Genomic DNA, 21,563 nt, shown 5'->3' with positions numbered 1-21,563 from the left:
CAGTGATTTTTGCCCAACAGAGGCAGAAGTTGCTGTAATGTTAGCGTCTTGAACTTTGGAATGTCTAGGTATGTATTGAGAATGGACAAATCCAGAATTGGCCTCCAAGTGTTTCCTTTCTTTGGCACTAGGAATAGACGAGAATAAAACCCTAGGCCTTCTTCTGACGGAGGTACCACCTGGATTGCCCCCATCTGTAAAAGCAAAGAAATTTGTTCTTGAGCCTCCAGCCTTTGCTGAGGAGGTACATCTGGTATGCCTTTGAAAGGAGAAAAAGAGTGAAAATAAAACTTGTAGCCTTGATTTATTATGTCCAACACCCATTTGTCCTGGGTGACCAAATGCCAATTTTGTCTGAAAAGTGCCAACTTTCCTCCTAGAGGAGCTGCCAGAAAAGAAGGATCTGGCAGCTGAAGATACAGGTCATTGGGTCGGTTTACGAAAAGGCTGACCCCTGCCCTCACCAGAAAATTGTGCAGGAGAACTCCAAGTCCTAGGTCTGAAAGCACCCTGAGCGTGAGCCCTGCCCTTACCACGTCTAGACCTGCCCTTAGACTGAAAATCCGAAGAAGGGTAAGACCATCCTCTTGCAGGCCAATTCCTGCTAAACTTAGGGGGCTGTACCTGCAAAAATTCCTTAACCGTCTGCATAGACTTAGCTTTGTCTTCCATCTTTTTCAAAACTGACTCCACAGGGGAACCAAAAAGAACTTCAGATTGAAGAGGAGCATCCAAAATCCGAGCTTTAACATGCTCTGACAAATTTTGATCCTTAAGCCAGGCATGTCTAAGAATAACTGAACCAGTAGCAGCCACCATGGAAGAAGCCTGAAGGGCATCAAAGCCACACTGCAAGGAATGTTTACCAACTTGGTCAGAAGCATGAACCAAGTCCTGCAATTCCTTACACTCTATACCCTCAGATAGAGCATCTTCCTTAGATTTTAACTGACCTAACAGAAAGTTCTGATACTTCAGCATATGAAATTGGCAATTTAAAGCCCTCATAGCTAACGTAGAAAAGGTGTATACTTTTTTACCCCACCTATCCAACGCTCTAGAATCTTTATCCAAAGGAACTGGATTCTTAACCACAGAAGCCCTGACACCTTTAGGCCCTTGAATAATAGTTTCTGGGTCAGCTCTAGGACTCTTATACAAATATTTATGTGCCTCTGAACTCTGTAATACCTGTCTGGCTTGACAGGGGCAAGGGTAAAGAATCAGGATTAAGGGAAGCTTCAGAAAAACATCCTGAACCACATCTAAAACAGGGGAATAGCCAAAGGTCTATGTTGTGGCAAAACAAAATTCCCTAAGCCTCTTACGAGAATCCGAAAAATCCTGACCTTCCCACTTGAAATGCTCCCTCATGGAGTGCAAGGTTTCAGAAAAGGAAAAATCCTCTGGAGGAGAAGCAGAAGGACAGGAATCCTCTGCATCCGAATCTGAATAGGGAGGAAAATCCAGAATATCCTCAGCTGAGGACTCAGAGTAATCAGAGGAATGCTCCAAACCCTCTAAATCTGTCTCCACCCTAGGCCTCTTCCCAGGAGGGGGCATAGAACCCCTGATCAAAGTAATCAAATCCTCTGCCATTTTTAACATATGTTTTTTAGGAACAGAACTCAAGAACTAGGGCTATGGCCTGCACTCAGAAAGACCAGGTCTAGCCTTAGCAGGGCCTTTAGAGACTGAAGTAGAAGGCCTAATAACCTTTTGTAAGGATGGAACCACAGAAACTTGAGAAGCACCCTCGGCCTGGCCTAACTCCTGAGAGGCCAACTCCTGTAACAGTAAAGGTTCCCCCTGGGATTCAGCCGAGACCTCGGCTGGATCCACAGATTCAACCGTAGATTCCTTAGAACGGACGTCCGCAACGGACGACTCATCCGGTTTTGACCTTAAAGATTTATCTTTTCGCTTTTTTGCGGTAGCGGGCGTCGGAGGATCCGACGGCATGTTGTAGTTACACCGCTTATCGAAAACCAACCTGGCACAGTCTAATCTGCGTTTAATGGTGCGCTTATTAAATCTAGCAAAGTTTACACCGACACGCCGTGCTCAGGCCCTAAGCAAGGAATACAGAGAGAATGACAGTCCCTATGAGGTATCTGTTTCCCACAAGAAATACAATTATTAACTTTTTCTGACATCCGGATTAACTGAGGCAAGAAAAGACAAAAATTTTCCCCAACGGGGTACTTAGCCCAACTTGGTCTTCGGTCTGAAACTCGAAAATTGAAAATTTCAGAACGCCGAACGGCACTTGCAAACGCTGCTTCTGCTTCGGACCACGCGGCAAGAAAGACTGAGGATATGGCGTCGGTCATGCGCTTAAGTACCACTACGTGCTGACGTCAGCTCTGGGCGCCCATGACCGACGCCAGCTTAGCTCTTTGGTATTCGGGCCGACCGAGGACAGCGGACTACCCACAGGTTATGACTGCAGCAATGCGAGACGAAGAACATCAGAAATTTCAGAATCCTGATCAGAAGAATCAGAAGGAAAATCAGTTCTAGGTCTCTGAGAGGGTGAAGGCTGGCTTCCCCTAATTAAAGTATTAAGGTCTTCAGCCATTCTTATTTCTTTTTTAGGCATATGGGCCTGACCATGCGGTTTGGATGTCGGTTTTCTAGGCATGGGTTGAGTTTTAGGCCTTGAAGAAGATGGCGTCAGTTTGAAATGCAGTCAGAAGCCGGTGCCTGCACAGCAGCTCCGGACCCATACAAGGTAGAGACATCTGCAGGTTCCATGGTCAAAGAAGCATCTTGCGGCATACCGGACTCCGAATGGGTCTCAGTAGAGGCCTGCAAATGTGAAGTAGCTGGTGTCAGGGACTGCGGAAGCGCCTCACTGAGTACCAGCGAACTGGCGACTAGTTTAACTGAAGCATCGTCGGCAGCTTTGGACCTATGCGGTCTGTCTCTGTCTTTATCTTTACATTTTTTTCGGAATGTCGGTAGTCAGATGGCTTACCGAAGCCATTTCTGGATAATTAAACAGAGTACCGAAATAGTTTGATGCAAAAATGAACAGACAACTAATAGTTCGAGAATTGAATAAGGCACAAAACCGAGAGCGAGGGATATCATGGTCTGGGCCTAAGCAAGGAATGCAGTACAAATGAAAATCTTTATGAGGTATTTGCTTTCCACAGGTAATACAATTGTTAACTTTTTACTAACATCGGTTTAGAGCAAGAAAAAGGATCCCCAATGGAGTACTTGGCTTTTTTGAAGACTTCAGTTATGAAACTCGAAAACGAAAATTTCAGGAGTCGGCTGACCGGCACTTGCGAACTGCTTCTGCTTTGGGCTCTGCGCGGCAAGAAAGACTGATGTAATGGTGTCGGCTGCATGTTTTATAACACTGATGATCTGACGGCATGGAAGAAGAGACAGAATCCGATGCAGGGATCCAAGACTGATATTCAGGCCGGCTGAGGGCTACCTGCAGGCAGATAACCCAAATGTAATGACTGCAACAGTGAAACACGAAGAACATCAACAAGGCCAACCAGTTCTCAACAATAATTATCTAAACAGGAAAAAAATATACTGTAAATGGCTAAACTATAGGAAACAACACTCGTAAATGTTATGAATTTATCTAAAGCTAAAAATTGCACAAAATAGCAAAAAAAATTAGCAAAATATGTTAGACTTAGCCACGGCCAAGAAGAAGCACATCCGAACTCGTCGACGTGGCAAACAAGAACTGGGGATTGTACTGGTGCACCATGGGATACCTACCTAGCCACGAGCCAACTAGAAGACTTTGAGCTTGCAAAGAGGCTGAGTCGGAGCCAAGGATCGGCTCCGAACCCATATGCAATGAATGAAGGCGAGACAGGACTACAGAACATCAAATGTTTTCCAATACTGGCCAGAGCTGTTGGACAAACGCCCAATCTGTTGCAGCTGTAAACGAGATCTGAGGGAAGCACTATTGCATCATGGGATAGGGAAAAGGCCACAACCTGTTTTAAGACCTCGAGCTTTAGCATCTGGCCAAGTCAGAGCAGAGGATCGGCTCTGAACCCATCAGTGAGAATTGAAGGCGGGATAGAACAACTTCACATCATTTGTTTCAAGTATGGTTTTAGAGAAGGAATTCCTGAAATCTCTCAGAACGTGCGCTGCTTCTACAAATGTTAGTAGCCAGCATTGCTAAGCTCCTGTGGAATAAACAAGCTGAATAACACCTTCAACGTATTTCACAATTATATTCCACCATAACAGAATAAGTAAAGCACAGACATGATGGTTCCACATATGACACTTTCAAAGAGGCCAAGAAAACCATTTATCAACAAAGCAAATTGCTATCCATGCCACATTACATAAGTACCAGCAAACAAAAATGGCAAAAAAGACAACCTATACTCTGATTCACTCACCTGTTTCAATTAGATCCTATGCAGCAGCACCCTCTATTTTTGCAAGACCCTTCACCTGAGACTGGCATTAGTGAACCATTTTATTGAACTACCCTCTTCCAAAGGGTGCAGCAATGTTTTCCAAAGCTGCAATACAATCTACGAACTGCACAAAAGGTACAGTTCTGTACACTTAACATAAAGGTAGATGTTAGAGTGTATTCACTGTTGCAATCATCACACTTGGGTTATCCTGCCAGGGTAAGCCCTCAGTTGGCCCGAATACCAGAGGCTTAGTATTTCTGGGTTGGTTGCTTTCACTCTTGAACTGATGTCAGGTCATCAATGGTATAGAATCAGGCATCCGATGCCATTACATCAGTTTTTCTTGCCCCAACTGTCAGGAGTTCCCAAATAGGAAGCTAGGTTATGATGGAAGAACACCACCAGTAGAAAATAAATACCAAAAATTCCCAGTAAGGAGAGAGGAAGAGAGAAAGAGGCAGACAAGGGGGATGGAGAGTGGGAAACCAGGACTGCAACAGCGAATACACTCAGACATCTACATTTATGGTAAGTGTACACATCTGTACTATGTTCTTTGTGTTTCGCTGTTGCAGTCACCACAAACTTCTACACTCTCAAAGCTGAAGAAAAGGGTGGAGGCAGTCAAGAAGGCTGGGGGCTGGCTAGGATGCCCTGCAAGTGTGATAGCAAAGCCTGCCCTGGATATGGAGAAGATAGATAGGTGGTAATGCTTAGTGAAGGTATGAACAGAACTCCATGTTGCAGCCTTCAGGACTGTCTCTGGTGGGGACCACTCTGAGAAAAGCTGCAGAGGTGGAGGTTGCCCTCTTGGAATGCATCCTGATTCCCTCTGGGGGTGGTTTCACATGCTGTTTGTAGCAGAAATGGATGCAGTGTGCTATCCATTTGGAGATTGTTTGGATATGGCCTTGCCCTCTGCCCCTGCTGCGAAACTGACTAGCAATTGGTCAGTTTTACTAAAAGATTTAGTCCTATCCAGACAGAATCTGAGCTGTCTGTGCACATCTAGAGAGTGCAAAATCCTTTCCCCTTGTTTTGTGGGTTAGGAGGGAAAAAGGTGGGCAAATTAATGGATTGGTTGAGAGCCACACTGGACACCACTTTAGGCATGAAGGATGGGTTAGTCCGGAGGGAGACCCTATCAGCATGGAAGATGATGAAGGGCTCTACAGTCATGAGTGCTTGTAGCTCTGAAACTCTTCTAGCTGAAGTGATGGCCAGAAGCAAGGCTGTTTTCCAAGAGAGGAATTTTAACTCTGCTGAAGCTGCAGGCTCAAAAGGGGGTAGGGTGAGCTTTTCCAACACAAAGTTAAGGTCCCAAACTGGGGTAGGAGCTCTTCTGGGTGGCCTTAAGTTGTTAGCCCCTCTTAGGAACTGTTTGATGAGATGGTGTGAAAAGAGAGGTGGCTCTGTCCTGTAATGAGCAGAGATGGCAGAGGCAAGAATTTCAATAGAAGAGAAGGATAGACCCCTGTGTAGTAGGTCTGCCAGGTAATCCAGGATGAGAGCAAGGGAGGGCTGTGCTGTTTCGGCATCCTTAGCCTGGATCCTGGTGAAAACCTTTTCCACTTGTCAGCATAGGATTTTCTAGTGCTGGGGCATCTGGCCTCACTTATAACATCCAGGACTTGTTTGCTTAGTCTGGGAGCTTGAGGAGAGGTCATGGAATAAGCCAGGCTGTGAGGTTCAGGGTCTGCAATTGTGGATGCATGAATTCTCCATTCTTCTGGGTCAGGAGTGTTGGGATCTGAGGTAGGTGCCATGGTGGCAGGGGTGACAGGCTGCGCAGCAGTGGTTACAAGTGCTAGCATGGCCAGTCTGGGGCAATCAAGTTTGCCCTGGGGTTTTCCTCCCTTATTTTGAGCAGTACCCTTGAAATGAGTGGTAAAGGGAGTAATGCATAGATCAAGAGGTTTACCCATTGGAAGGATGGAGCATCCACTTTCCAGGCCTTGCTGTGAGATTCCCTGGTACAGGATTTGCTGAGCTGATGATTGGAGTGGGAGGCAGAGGGGTTCACCTTCAGGGTGCCCCATTTCTGGGTTACAAGGTTGAAGGTTATGTGGTCTAGCTGCCACTCGTGTGGGTCTAGCAGGTTTCTACTTAAATTGTCTGCCACAGAGTTAGGAGCCTGGCAGGAATTGTGCTAGCAGGTGTATTTGCATGGCTGAGGCAGTGTACCTAAGGGTCATGGCGAACTTGCAGAGAGGAAAAGAGCGAGTCCCTCCCTGCTTGCTGACATACCACATCACTGTGGTGTTGTCTGTTTTGATCACTAGAGGCCCCAGGGAGAGTAGGGGTCTGAAAGCTGTCAGGGCGTGCTGAACAGCTAGCATCTCTTTTTGGTTGATGTGTAGATGTATTTGATTTTGCTCCAATGACCCTGAATGCACCTGCCATCCAGGTGTGCACCCCAGGCATAGCCTGATGCATCTGTGGTGAAGGTCTGGGTGGCATGGGTTTGTGAGAAGGGAAGTCCCTTGTAGTAGTTGCATGCTGCTGCCCACCAAAAAAAACTTTCCTTAGACAGGGTATCATAGGTATGAAAGTTTCCAGGTCTTGAGAGTGTTGACACCAAAGGCTTTTTAGGTACCATTGTAGTTTCCTCATATGCAGTCTGGCATATGGAATGAGTAGAATGCAGGAGTCCATGAATCCTACAGCTTGCAGGATTTTCCTTGCGGATAACTAGATTCTGGTGACTAGTTGAGAAAAGTAGCCTGTCAGGTAGGCTTGTTTTTCTGGAATAAGGAATGCCATCTGGGATGCTGTGTCCAGGCTTGCTCCCAGGAATACATTTTTGTCTGGGGACTAGTTTTGATTCCTTTCCATTGATAGTATACCCCAGGGAGGTCAGTAGGTCCTTCACAAAGGTCAAATGCTGTAACAGCTTTTCCTGACTGTCTGCCCGAATCAGGCAATCGTCTAAGTAGGGGTAAATTTGAAAATTTGTCTGCAAAAAGTAAAGGCTGGAGCCAGGCATTTTGTGAAAACTCTGGGAGCAGTGGATAAGCGAAAGGGAAGCACAGAGAACTGAAAGTGCATAGATCCTGCCCTGAAATGTAGATATTTTCTGCAAGATATCCTGATTGGGATGTGTAGGTAGGCCTCTTTTAGGTCTAGGGTGGCTAACCAAGCATCCTTGGAAAACACAGGAAGAAGCTGCTGGAGGGTGAGCATTTTGAATTTTGTCATCACCAGAAAGGTGTTTAGAATGGATAGAGGATTGGGCGCCAGGTGCCCTCTTTTCTGGGTACCAGGAAAAGTCTGGAATAGAAATCTTAGCCTATCTGGTCTGCAGGAACATGCTGCATTGCCCTCATGGAGAGCAGGGAAAGGACTTGCTCTTTGGCCTTTGCCCACTGGTTTGGCGGAAGATCTGGGAACCCTTTCGGGGTTGGCAGAGTGTGGAAACAAAATTTGTATCCCTGGGACACTATGTGGAGGACCCATCAGTTGTTGGTAGTAGAGGCCCAGTTGTTTGCATGTAAGGAGAGTTTTTGCCCTAGGGCACAAGCAGGTGGGCAGATCTAAGGGGTGGAGGTGTAAAGTCACTGTGAGTTCTTACCATAAGGGGGTGGCCTAGCACTCCCTGTTTTTGAAGTGGAGGAACTCTATTGCTTAGATCTCTGCATTCCCTGAGACTGCTGTCTGGAGGGGGGGGGGTTCTGCTTCCCCTGGGTCTGAGCTGAGCTGGCCTTGAGGGGACCGGAAAAGACCAGTGCTTGGAGGGGCAATCCCTACTGAACCTCGGAGGCTGGACCTGTAAAAAGTCTGTCTGCATAGATTTAGCTTTTTCTTCCATCTTTTTTTAAGAAGTCTTCTGCCTTGGTGCCAAACAAATTGTCTTTGTTCAATGGTGCATCCAATAACTTTGATTTGACATGGTCTGGAAAGGTCTGTTCCTTAAGCCAAGCATGCCTTCTAAGGACAGAACCAGTGACTGCTGCCCTGCAAGAAGAGTTTAGGGCGTCAAAGCCACATTACAAAGTGTGCTTAGTAACTTGGCTTGCAGAATGCATAAGCTCTTGTAATTCTTTATTTCCTGCATAAGCAGGAAAGGAAGACTTTTGTTTGAGGAGTTCCATGGTATGCTACTGATACTTCAGCATTTGGAACTTACAATTTAGTGCTCTAACAGCAAGAGTTGCACAGGTGTATACTTTTTTACCCAATCTGTCTAAGGCTCGGGAATCCCTGTCTGAAGGGGTAGGATTCTTAGCTGAGGATGCTTTTAGTTCCTTCTGGTCCTTGGGAGATGTCCTCTGGGTCAGCAGTAGGATTTTTGAAAAGGAATTTGTGAGAGTGAGGGACTCTATAGTACCGGTCAGGTTTCCTGGAAGCAGGAGGAAGGGTGTCAGGTGTCAAACTGGATTCCGTAAAAACACCATCCACAACATCCAGGACAGGAGGAATGGCTAAAGGTCTGTGCTGTGGTAAATCTAAGAATTCCCAGAGTCTCCTTTTTGACTGAGGATAGTCCTGACATTCCCATTGGAAAAGCTCCCTTAAAGTATGTAGGGTTTCACCAAATGAAAAATCCTCGGGAGACGACGCAGAAGGAATGGATTCCTCTGCATCAGAATCCTTATAAGCAGAGAGGTGTTGCATGTCTTCATATTCAGAAACCTCAAAGTCATCGGACTCCTGTTCAGATAAAACTACTGGGGACAAGTTTCTCTCTCTTTTGGAAGGGGTAGCCTGGCTTCCCCTAAGCATAATAAGGTCTCCCGCCATTTTAAGCATTTGAGACTGAGGCATGGAAGCAGGTGTTTGAGCTTGGGTCGTCAGTTTTTTTGGTGTAGTTCGTACCCTGGGCCTTACAAAATTGATAGTTTTAGAAAGAACTGAAGACGTAGAACAAGTTGTCGGTCTGTGTCGAGTATTGGTAGTGCGAAGAATTTCCTCTGAAGCCGGTGTCTGCTCAGCAGCTCCAGACCCATCCAAGGTAGAGACATCCGCAGGATCGTTAGTCGATACGAGTCTCATGGCATACAGGACTCCAAATGGGTTTTGGTAGCTGCCTGCGAATCCACAAAAGCGGGCATCAGGGGCTGCGTAAGCGCCTCACTGAGGACCGGAGAACTGACTATTAGCTTAATGGAAGCGTCATCGGCAGTTTTGGACCTGTGCGGTCCGTCTTGGTCTTTATCCTAACGTTTTTTTCAGATCTGTAGTCGGATGGCTTACCGAAACCATATCAAAATACGAGCACAGAGCAAAAATATTAAGCTACAATAAGGGCCCGACGACGTACAGTTCTGGTGTTGAACAAAGCACAAAAGCGACAGCAAAGGACGTTGTGGTCTGGGCCTAAAACAGGTGACAGTAAAAATGGAAGTCTCGGTGTGGTATTTGCTTTCCACAGGCGAGACAATTGTTAACTTTTTCTGACATAGGTTAGAGCAAGAAAAGAGGATCCCCAACGGGGTACTTGGCTTTAGAAGACTTCAACTCGGAGACGAAAACTCAGGTAGCGGCTGACCGGCACTCATACGAACTGCTTCTGCTTCGGGCTCCAAGGCGAGAAAGACTGATGTAATGGCGTCAGATGCCTGATTTTATACCAATGACGACCTGACGTCAGCTCTGGAGCGACAGGCAACTGATGCAGAAATACTAAGCCTCTGGTATTCAGGCCGACTGAGGGCTACCCCTGGCAGGATAACCCAAGTGTGATGACTGCTACAGTGAAACACGAAGAACATCTGTAACTAATTCAGCCTTGACCTGCTCATCTTCCAAACACCAAATGCTTACACCTCAATGCTATCAAAGATTTTCTCTTCAACTTCATCCCTTTCACTTGCCCCGACAATGTCGTACATTTTGAATCTGCTTTTTTCCCATTATTTGAATTGAAGAAGTTCATGTAATGCTCTAAGGTGTCCACCATAGAAACATGCTGAAGTAAATGAAGTTAAGTTAAGTTTCAGTTGCACACCTTCTAGAAGCTCTCTCTCAGGTTCTCAGACTAACACTATTTCACCAAGATTACTTTGCCACAACAAAATGACCACAGCATGCATACGTCCATTCTCCACTTAGCCAAGCATCATGTTGACCCATCTGACATTTCACTTTTACCCAGGACTGTGTGATTTAAACTAGTGTTTCCACTACCCAACACAATTTCCTCTGTTTCTCCATAGCTACTACTTTTAGTATGCATGTTCTTTCTCCCTTGAAAGAGAACAGTTTCACATTTTTTAGTATCAAATCCATACAACCTGTCCACAATGCTGTCACAAGATTAGCTACATACTGTCCTTTTCAGCTGGACAGTATGATTCTGCACTCCAACTTCAACGTCAGTCTCATATTTACTAAATACTATTAATAGCAAACTGTGACTTACAACTGGTTGCCAACTTCTTCTCCTGCAGTTCTCAAGTCTCATACTGATCTCACAAAAGGAGTCCTACCTCAAAACTTTTTAATTTTGGTAAACCTTCTGTGTATGGTGTTCAAATGCACTGCTGAAGTCTAACTACACCATATACAAAGCATCTTCTCTGTCCACACCAGTGGTAACCCAGTCACAGAATTGGATGTAGAAGAACTGAAATGACCTCCAAGTGCATGAAGCCATGTTGTTGCCCATCTGCAAAACAATATTAAGGAAATCCAACAGCTTGCCATGCAACATCTTTTTAGAACTGTGTATGGGGTGGGATGAGATTAAGAATCTAGTAAATGTCACAATTTTATACAGACCCACTTTTAGGCAACAAAATACAAATTAAAAGTGGTATGCACTTTAATGATACATTTTTGTAACATGCTCTGGCTATAGGACATTCAGCACTTGACTAGAGGACTTTATGGCAACTTTTTCACATGCAAAGTACAGTCCAGCTTTTTAGACTATGCATATGCGCCTTAACAAGGTTCAGCAGAAACCAAAATTCTACTTCTTTCTAGACATGCTCTTGTGGAAGACAGACCTGATATAAACTGGGCCATTAACTGAGCAATACAAATTAGTCATACAATATTGCATACAGCAAGGAAGAACTTTCTTGCACCAACAGTTTGTGTCTTGAAAATCAACTGTGAAGGTGAGTACCTCAAACAACGTGTAGAAGCTCTGACTGCAGGACATTCAGGATAGCATGGGTCACACACACAAACGTTCTCCCTTGGTGGAAACCTACAATATCATGTCCTTTAGAACTTATGTTCTACATAAAGGCCAGAGTAAATTCTGCAGTGCTTGGCAAATACATGAATGGGCAGACTGACACAGCAGCAGAGACCCCATTCAAAAAAATGTTAAGGACCATATTACAGTGGATACTGCTCTATGGGTAAATGCCTCAGAAGGAAAGGTGCTGCTATATTTTCAACTAAAAAAAGGTCACCCTTCAGGACAAGCAGAGGCAAGAAAAGGTTGTGCAACTACCTTCCACACATGATGTTCAAGTGCCTTTACTGTTATGATAAATTACTCTTGAAACTTTCTGCCTTTGGAAGCCCTCCCCACTGACATCAGGTCATAGGAGTATAAAGGATCATTAGCCAGTGGCATTTATAGCCAAGAGCACAACCAACCCAGAAATATCCCATGATCAAGAAAGAATTGCAAGACAAAGGAATCTAACCAGGGTTGGAAAACGGTTGTAAAGAAGGGAAGATTCTTAAAGCTACACAGAAATGGGTGGATGGAAAGATAAAGGGGCAGGGAAAAATCAGTCCCTGAAAGAACTTAGATACTACCTTTGGTATCACAGAAGGATATGTATGCAGGCACACGAAAAAAAGGTAGTGTGGGCCAAGTGGCAGCATAGTCTGTCAACACTTGGAACACTTTCTGAAGCCCAAAGCTTACTCAGTTTCAGGACAGAACAAGTTTTTATTAAATATCAGCAAAAGAATACCAACAGCACAACAGTGACAGCTATTATAATAAAATTAAGGGATAGAAACTGCAGTAATTAGTACAAGCTAAACAAACAGTAAAGCAGTAGGCTAAAGAAAGGTTGATGATATGACTAGGCCTATGAGAAAAGGGAGAAGGCTAAAATGGCAAAATAAATCTCTCTGCAATAGAATATTAACTAGATTTTTTTTCTGTCAAACAGCAGAAGTAACTAAAGATAAGTACAGTAAACACTCAGTTAACAGGAACTCAAGCAACCAGCAAAAAATATCGAAGAAATACAGTACAATTTTCACTGTTGCAGTTTCTGTGCCCCCCCCCCCGAAACATACCTTACATTTTTACAGTTTTTTCTCAACCCAACATGAGAACAAGTCAAACCAAACAAATAATATAGGGTACAGTATTAGTCAGGCCTATTTTTAATAGTGACTCAAGCAAACAGAAAAGCACACTTGTGTACACTTACCATAATGTAGACGTTTGAGTGTATTCACTGTTGCAGACATCACCTGTGGGTTATCCCTGCTATGGTAGCCCTCGGCTGGCCCAAATACCACAATCAATGTTTTTCTGCGTCGGCTGCTGTCGCCTATAGTCTGACGTCAGGTCGTCAGTGCTATAAAGCAAGGCAGCCGACGCCATTACATCAGTTTTTCTTGCCCTAACCCGTCATAAGCACAAGGAAATATAGTAAAGTGGTCCTGGTGGCTAAAAGTCACCATAGGAAGCTTATGTCTCCCTAAGGAAAGTGGATACAAGGGGGAAGGAGAGAGGGAAACCAGTACTGCAACAGTGAATCCACTCGAACATCTACATTTATGGTAAATGTACACAACTGTACTATGTTCTTCGTGTTTTGCTATTGCAGTCAACACCTGTGGGAGGATTCCCAAAGCTGAGGAGAGGGATGGAAAGATTTGTTTGAGACCTAGGAATGGGTCAGCAAGTCCTGAAGAACTGTAGAGACAAACCCTGTCTTAGCCTTAGAGAAAAAAGGAAGGTGGTAATGCTTTGTAAAGGTATGGACAGAGGTCCAGGTGGCAGCTTCCAAGATGTCCCTGGTGGGAACTCCTCTGAGGAATGCTGTGGAAGTGGAGGCTGCCCTAGTGGAATGGGTACAAATAGACTTAGGGGGTGGTTTCCCATGTAGTCTGCAACAGAAATGGATACAGTGTGATACCCATTTGGAAATGGTTTGCTTGGAAATGGGCTTCCTCTCTGCCCCTGGGGCAAAGCTGACAATAAGCTGGTCTGTTTTTCTGAAGGGTTTAGTACAGTCCAGGTAGTATCGGAGCTGTCTGTGCACGTCTAGTGAGGGCAGAATTCTTCCCCCCCTTGTTTTGAGGGTTAGGAAAGAAGGTAGGTAGATGTATGGCCTGGTTGAGGGTCACATCAGATACCACCTTGGGCATAAAGGAGAGGTTATTCCCTCAGGGATACCCTGCCTGCATGGAAAATGATGAAAGGCTCAACGGCCATGAGCACCTTAAGTTCTGAAACCCTTCTGGCTGAGGTGATAGCTAGTAGGAAAGCAGTCTTCCAGGAAAGGTATCTCAAATTCTACTAAACAGCAGGTTCGAATGGTGGTAAAGTTAGTTTTTCTAAAACATAATTCAGGTCCCCAGGCTGGCATGGGTCGCTTTCTGGGAGGTCAGGCCCCTCTGGAATTGTTTAATCAAAGGATATGAGAAGAGGTGCTGGTCTGTATCAAAATACACTGAAATGGCTGAGGCATGGATTTTAATAGCAGAAGAGAGGCCACTATTGAGCAACTCTGCTATGTAGTCCAGGATGAGAGGGATGAAAGATTGTGAAGTACTCCCCCTTTGGACTGGCTCCAGCAGCAAAATCTTTTCCATTTCCCTGCATAAGATTTTCTGGTGCTGGGCAATCTGGCCTCTGTGATAATGTCTAGGACCCGTTTGCTTAACAGGGGTCCCTTGTTTGCTTTTTAAGTATTAGCCATGCTGACAGTTTGAGTGTCTGCGAGTCTGGGTGCAGCACCCCCCCCCAACCTGGGTCAAAAGGTCTGAGATCAGGGGAGGCTGTAATGTCAGGCTGCGCAGTAAGGGGTACCAATGCTGTCTGGGTCAATCTGGAGCAATAAGGATGGCCTTTGGTCTCTCCGCCCTTATCTTGATCAGTACCTTGGGAATAACAGGCAAAGGAGGGAATGCGTACACAGAGAGGGAGTTGCAGGGGAAGGTCAAGGCATCCATCTTCCATGCTAGGTGGTGATACTCCCTGGTACGGAATTTTTTTCATCTGGCGGTCAAGGTGCAAAGCAAAGAGATCCACCTCCAGAGTTCCCCACTCCTGAATGATTTGCAAAAAGATTTTTCTGTGGAGCTGCCATTCGTGGGGGTCCAGTAAGTTTCTGCTTAGGTGGTCTGCCAGGGTGTTGTTCACTGGTAGGCATTGGGCAATTGTGTTTAATCTCATGGAGGAGGCTGTACGCCAGAGGTTCATGGCTAGCCTGCACAGAGGGTAAAATTGGGTCCCTCCCTGTTTATGTACCACATTACTGTGGTGTTGTCTGTTTTGATAAGTAAAACTCCTGGCCTGAGATCGGGTTTGAAGGATGTCAGAGCCTTTTGTATTGCCACCATTTCTTTCTGACTGACATATAAGGGTAGGTGCTGGCATCACAAAGACCTTGGGTGCACCTGCCTACTAGGGGAGCACCCCAAGCAATGTCTGGGGCATCAGTGGTGATGGTCTGCCCGGTAGGGCGGAGGAAGAATGCAAGACCCTTGTTCTTGGCACAGGCCCCTGCCCACCAGAGAAACCCAGCCCTTATACATGAGATCAGAGTGAGAGAGGTCTCTAGAGGCTTTGAGTGCTGACACCAAAGGTTCTTTAGGTACCACTGAAGTTTCCTCATGTAAAGCCTGGCCACAGCAATTAGAAGGATGCAAGATGCCATGTACCCCAAAGGCTTGAAGGAACTTCCTCACAGTGAGGTAACTTCTGGTAACCAGCTGGGTAAAGCAGAGAGGCAGAAAACTCTTTCTGGGGATAGGAAGGCCATTTGGGATACTGTGTCCAGCAGTGCTCCCAAAAAATTATCTTTCTGGAGGGTGTTTGCTTGGATTTCTTCTTGTTGATGTTGAACCCTAGGGAAGTAAGGAGGGTTTTGACAAAGAGAAGGTCCTGGAGCAGCTTTTCTTTGCACTCTGCCTGAATGAGGCAGTCGTCCAGATAAGAGTAAAACTGTACATTTCTCTGTCTGCAGAATGCTATGGCTGGGACTAAGCATTTTGTGAATACTCTGGGTGCAGTAGATAAGTCAAAGGGTAGCGCAGAGAACTGAAAGTGCTGTGAGCCTGCTCTGAAACGCAGGAATTTCCTGCAGGATTCCCTTATGGGGATGTGGAGGTAGACATCTTTTAGGTCTAGGGTCACTAGACATGCATTTTTTGTCAGCATAGGCAGGAGCTGCTGCAAAGTTAGCATTTTGAATTTGGGGAACACCAAAGAGGTGTTCAGAATGGATAGATTCAGGATGGGGGGGCCAAGTGCCTTTTCTGGGAACAAGGAATAGTCTGGAATAAAAGCCTTTGCCTGTTTGATCTGAGGGTACAGGTTCTACTGCCCCATGGGATATCAGAGTTTGGACCTGTTTCAACACCTCTAGCAAATGATTTGGAGGTAGGTCTGGGTACCCTATTGGAATTGGGAGTTCGCTGAAAGAGAAATTGTATCCCTGAAAAATAATCTTTAAGACCCATTGGTCCTTTGTTACAGAAAGCCAATTTTCTTTGCAGAAGGAGAGCCTTCCTCCTAGCTTTTGGTGAGCGAAAGGAGGACACGGAGTCATTGAGAGTTTTTGTCATAAAAGGATAGCTTAGAACTCCCTGCCTTTGAAGCAGACATGGTCCACAGTTTGGTTCTCTACTACTCCTGGGATAGGGGACTGGGTATTCTGTCCCTGCGGGGCTTACCTTGTCCCTGTCTGCTACGTGCAGGTAAGGACCAGTGGAGTTAGAGGGAAAGTTCCTGCTGAACCTGGGAGGTTGAACCTGAAAGAAATCTTTTACTGTTAGCATAGATTTTGCTTTGCCTTCCACCTTTTTAAGCACCTCTTCTGCTTTTACTCCAAACAAGAGGTCCTTATCCAGGTGTGCATCAATTAATTTAGACTTGACATGATCAGGGAGAGGTTATTCCTTCAACCATGCACATCTCCTGAAGACAGATCCTGACACTGCTGCCCTGCTTGAGGCTTCTAGGGTGTCAAATCCACAGTGTAATGAGTGTTTGGCCACTTGACAAGTACAGTGCAGTAAATCTGCTAACTCTTTCGAATTGGCACAGTTAGGAAAGGTTGAAATCTTTTGCTTTAATAGTTCCAAAGTGTGTTGATATTTTAACATATGGAACGGACAGTTGAGTGCTCTGACAGCCAAGGTCGCAGGGGTGCATACTTTTTTACCTTATCTGTCTAGAGCTCTGGAGTCCTTGTCAGAAAAAATAGGATTCTTGGCAGAACTAGTCTTAGCTCCTTTAGGTCCCTGTGTAATGACCTCTGGGTCTGCAGCAGGATTTCTGTACAGCTATTTGTGAGAATCTAGAACTCTAATACCTGTCAGGTTTACTGGGAGCAGGTGGGAGGGCAACAGGGGCTAAGCTGGATTCACAGAAAATATCATCCACCACCTCTAAGACAGAGGGGATGGCCAGGGGTCTGTGCTGAGGTAGGTACAGAAACTCTTAGTCTTTTCTTAGACTGTGGGAAGTCCTGAGATTCCCAATGGAAACATTCCCTGAGGGTGTGAAGGGTTTCCACAAAGGAAAGGTCTTCGGGTGGGGAGGCAGAAGGAATGGATTCCTCTGCATCCTCAAACAGTCTGAGGTTGTTGTTCCTCTTCAAAATCTGAATAATCAGATTCCTCAGAATCCTGTTCTGTCATAATTTAAGGAAAAGGGTGTCTTTTCCTTTTACAAGTTGTGGCCTGACTAACCCTGACAAGGGAGATAAGATCTTCCACCATTTTAAGCATTTGTGCGTGCGGTGGTGGAGCAGGAGTAAGATGGTGGCTAGAGGCAGATTTTCAGGAGTGGCCTGGCTTCTAGGCCTAAGAGTATCCATCGGTCTGAGAGAAACAGTAGTCGGATGAGAAGACGTCTGGTTTCTGTCTAGCTTTGGTAGTGTGAGAGGCCTCTTCGGAAGCCGGTGCCTACATCGCACCTCCAGACCAAACAGAAGCAGAGACAGCCAAGATGAAGACGACTTCTGCGGCATATTCCCAAAGGGTCTCGGTAGAGGCCTGCGTAGATATCGTGTCGGGCATCAGGGGATGCAAAAGAGCCTCAATGAATTCCAGAGAACTGACGACCTGCTTAGCGGTAGAGTCGTCAGAAGGCTTAGCCTTGTACGGTCTATTTTTATCTCTGCGTTTACTTGGAATGTCTATGGAATGTCTATGGAATGTTGGCTGACAGACGCCATTTCGGAATGCAAAGCCGTTAGACAAAAATACCTGTCTACATTAAGAGGTCTATGGCGAATGGTTCTCGTGTTAGAGTGTGTACAGAACCAGCAATGGGGGATGTCGTGGTCTGGGCCTAAACAAGTGGCACAGTATGAATAGAAATCTCAGTGTGGAATCTGCTTTCCACAGGTGAGACAATTGTTAACTTTTTCAGATATTGATTAGTGCAAGAAAAAAGGATCCAAAAAAAGAGAAAGGTGGTAGAACACGACTATCGAAGCTGACTGGGTTAGAAAATAAATCTTTTATTGCAACATCATCCAAGTAAGCGCTTTCGCATTATTACTAACACTTCTTCAGACTTTACACTGCATAACAAATAAATCATTTAAATACTCTCACTCTATTTAAAAGAGCCAGTCAAAACATATTGCAACATTAAAGAAACAGTACATAAAATCTGAATAATCTGGTGACTGCATTAGTTCTAAACACATTTATATGAAGCTTCACAACAAATACCTAGCAATAAATGTATAATGCTAACACCTACTTGCATATACATAAAAACCATAAAAAATATAAAGATACATATATATATAGAACAGTTTAAAACAATATAGAACAGTTTAAAACAATACAGAACAGTATAAAACAATACAGAACAGTATAAAACAGTACACAAACTGCTTCTGCTACGGGCCCCACGGCAAGAAAGACTGATGTAATGGTGTCGGCTGCCTTCCTTTATAGCACTGACGACCTGACGTCAGACTACAGGCGACAGCAGCCGATGCAGGAAAAACATTTGACTCGGGTATTCAGGCCGGCCGAGTGCTACCACAGCGAAGATAACCCACAGGTGATGACTGCAATAGTGAAACACGAAGAACATCTACAGTTATCCAGCATCAACCATTCCGCATGGGTACCAGGTTAACTGAGAGTTTACTGTAAATAACTTTCTAAAGTAACAAAGGACAGCAATTTACAGTTCTTATCAGAAATTAGCTGGAGAGCTGAAGGATTGTGTCAGACACAGATGGTGACAAATGAAATCTGAGGAACAGTGAGATGATGGTGTGTTATTGGACAGGGAGGGAGTTTAAGCACTGGCGAAAGCTTCTGTAGATCAAGAGTTGCCAACTCGAAAATACCACAAGGGAAATTAACCCTAAAGTTAAGGCAGATAGCCAATACAAATTATGGTATTCTAAAAACTCCCATCCAATTTAAGGCAGATAAATATAGAATATAGACTGGGAACATTACTCAAGCCCCAACTTTCTAGCCCAAAGGTTCCTGGAGTTCATAAATTCAAATTCCATGGAACAATTAGTCACCGTCCCCACAAGAGGAGAAAATATACTAGATCTCATAATCACAAACATGGGGACAAAATGCTCCACACCGGAAGTATATCCCTCTTTGGTGAGATCAGATCATAAACTAATCTCACTAGAAATCCACATCCCGCCCCCACCCCAAACAAAAAAGACCACAGTGAAGAACTTCTCTAAAGCAAACTTCACACTACTCAAGACAGGTGTGGTATCCTTCAAAGCCCCCGAGCCAATGGAAACCACAACCCAAGCTGCGGAAGCCCTTACAAATGCCTTCTATGAACACCTTCAGGACTGCATGGATCAGGCAATCCCAAATAAAACCAAGACTCTTTCCACCAAGGGCAAACGTCCAGTCTGGTGGACCCCAGCCATAAACAAAATTTACAATAAGAGGAGAAAGCTATTACATGATAAAGCAAAATCCCAAAAAGGGAAGGCATCTTTGATCAGTACTAGCAAGAAACTACGATCCCTCATAAAATCATCAAAGGCCAACTTTGAGAAAAAAATTGCCATAGATTCAAAAGACAATCATAAGGCCTTCTTCAACTATGTCTGAAACCTGGGTGGAAACTCCCAGATATGCTCAGAATTAGTCCAAAATGATACAAAAATCACTGAGCCCACAGACATTGCCAACATACTGGCAGACAGGTTCAGCGCAAACTTCACCCCCCCTCTCCCCCCCAAAAGGAGAGATAACTATCCCAACAGAGTGTAGCTTCCCAGACATCTCAAATGCGCAGGTGAAAGCTGCTCTCTCTAAAGCTAAAAACACAGCATCAATGGGACCGGATGGTGTCCCCGGCTGTGTGCTACATGAACTCAATGAAGAACTAAACCCACACTTAAGGCAGCTGTTTAATCTTAGCCTTACCACAGGATATGTGCCCAAGGAGTGGCGTACGGCAACTGTGGTCCCACTCCACAAAGGTGGTGCCTCTACGGACCCTGGTAATTACCACCCCATAAGCTTAACAAGCCTGGTCTGCAAAGCTATGGAGAGGATCATAATGGAACTCAAACAAGGACATAGGGGACTTGCAGACCTTGGACCCAACCCAGTTTGGCTTTGTCAAGGGCAGATCTTGCCTTTTGAACCTGGTCAACTTCTTCGAAACAGTTACCAAGGCCATTGATGAGGGAAAGGCAGTCCATACAGCCTATCTTGACCTTGCAAAAGCTTTCAACACAATACCCCACTCGGGTATCATAGAGAAACTTACCAGCTTAAATGTAAACCCATATGTCACAAGATGGGTTGCAAACTGGCTAAAGGACAGAACCCACAGGGTTAGAGTTGCTGGAGCCATGTCAGACTCCAAGCCGGTTACAAGTGGTGTCCCACAGGGCTCAGTCCTTGGCCCCCTATTGTTCAGCATCTACTTCTCAGAAGTACAGGCAAACATAGGAGGACTATGGCTGACAAAGTTTGCGGATGACTGCAAACTGGGTGCCATAGTGGATAGTACATCTGACACAGACATCCTTCAGAGGGGTCTCACGGAAACTGATAGCTGGTGCCAGAGCCATGGCCTGAAGTTAAACGCAAAAAAGTGTATAGTCATACCCTTCGGGAAAAACAAGGTAAACCCAATCTACCATATAGGTGGCAACCCACTAAGCACAGAAGAGGTTATCAGGGACCTGGGTACCCAGGTTGACAGTGGCCTCTCGTTTGACACTCACGTTGCTAAAGTGGTTCGAAAGACCTTCTACATTGCCCATCTGATCATGAAGGGATTCACATCCAGATCAAGTGAGGTCATTGTTCCCCTGTACTCTTCACTTATCAGACCAATGATCGAGTACAATGCCCCATTCGGGATGTATCTCACCCGACACCTGCAGTAATTGGAGAGACCCCAAAAGTTCCTCACCAAAAGGATAAAGGGACTCCAAAACCTGTCATATACTGCCAGACTAAAGAAACTCCAACTCTATTCAGTTGCATACCGTCTGCTCAGAGGTGACCTGTGCCTGACATACAAGGCCATGACCAACCCGGAATTAATGGACATGCTCCACCTCAAAAAATCCAAATCCACCAGAACCACTAGAGCAAGTGACTTAAACCTTAGCACGGATATAAATAGGACGTGCTGGAGGGATAGATTTATCACCCAGAGACTCCCCATGCTGTGGAATAAAATCCCGGTCCATGTGAGGCAGAGCACCTCGCTGGCTCTGTTCAAGAGAAATCTTGACCGGTGGATGGGAGATCGTAGGTTTACCCTGGGAATCATCTCTGTGTCACTGCTGGACAGAGGCACAACAAACTAATGGGCACATTATTTCTAACATAAGGGGTGGCGTAAGCCACATAACTTTGGGCTAGGCTTATAAATGCCTTACGGCAGATAGCCTAGTATAAACCTATGAACCTATAAGATATTTCAAGTCATGCTGCAAAATAAACATCTTATTTAAGCTACAAATTTGCTACATAAACAAGCTATCGACTTTA

General features: G+C 45.1%; 1 protein-coding gene across 1 annotated transcript in view; it reads right to left on the bottom strand.

The window, feature by feature from the left end:
• TAOK1 (TAO kinase 1) overlaps positions 1-21,563 on the bottom strand; it is a 3,628,992-nt gene that overhangs the window by 2,659,318 nt on the left and 948,111 nt on the right. The window lies entirely within an intron of this gene.

The sequence above is a fragment of the Protopterus annectens genome, chromosome 13.part0 (genome assembly GCF_019279795.1).
Source record: "Protopterus annectens isolate FY-2018-M chromosome 13.part0, PAN1.0, whole genome shotgun sequence".
NCBI lineage: Eukaryota > Metazoa > Chordata > Ceratodontiformes > Protopteridae > Protopterus > Protopterus annectens.
The sequence above is the reverse complement of the archived record's forward strand: the minus strand, read 5'-3'. Positions and strand labels throughout refer to the sequence as shown.